General features: G+C 44.8%; 1 long non-coding RNA gene across 1 annotated transcript in view; it reads right to left on the bottom strand.

The window, feature by feature from the left end:
* Positions 1-208: 208 nt before the first annotated feature.
* LOC135103381 (uncharacterized) overlaps positions 209-442 on the bottom strand; it is an 18,755-nt gene continuing 18,521 nt past the window's right edge. The window contains exon 4 of the long non-coding RNA XR_010270022.1: positions 209-295. This is a non-coding gene — a long non-coding RNA (uncharacterized LOC135103381). The remainder of the gene's footprint in view (positions 296-442) is intronic.

Raw genomic sequence — 442 nt, 5'->3', positions numbered from 1 at the left:
CGTGTCGTTTTTTTTTTTCCTTTATACTCTCTCTCTCTCTCTCTCTCTCTCTCTCTCTCTCTCTCTCTCTCTCTCTCTCTCTCTCTCTCTCTCTCTCTCTCTCTCTCTCTCTCTCGTTCAGAACTAAAAAGGTCTATTCACTTCTATTCACTTGCATTTATTCATTTGTATCTATCATCCTCCTCCTCCTCCTCCTCCTCCTCCTCCTCCTCCTCCTCCTCCTCCTCCTCCTCCTCCTCCTCTTCCTCCTCCTCGTCCTCGTCCCATCTTTCACGTTGATTTGTTGTTCTGACGCCTGTAAAAAGTAAGTAAATAAATAAATAAATAAACAAACAGAACATCAATTTCTTTTCATACAATCCCACTTCTATTCCTCCTCCTCCTCCTCCTCCTCCTCCTCCTCCTCCTCCTCCTCCCTTTCCCTCTTGATTTGTCGTTCTGT

The sequence above is a fragment of the Scylla paramamosain genome, chromosome 9 (assembly GCF_035594125.1).
Source record: "Scylla paramamosain isolate STU-SP2022 chromosome 9, ASM3559412v1, whole genome shotgun sequence".
NCBI lineage: Eukaryota > Metazoa > Arthropoda > Malacostraca > Decapoda > Portunidae > Scylla > Scylla paramamosain.
This window is presented reverse-complemented; position numbering and strand designations above follow the sequence as displayed.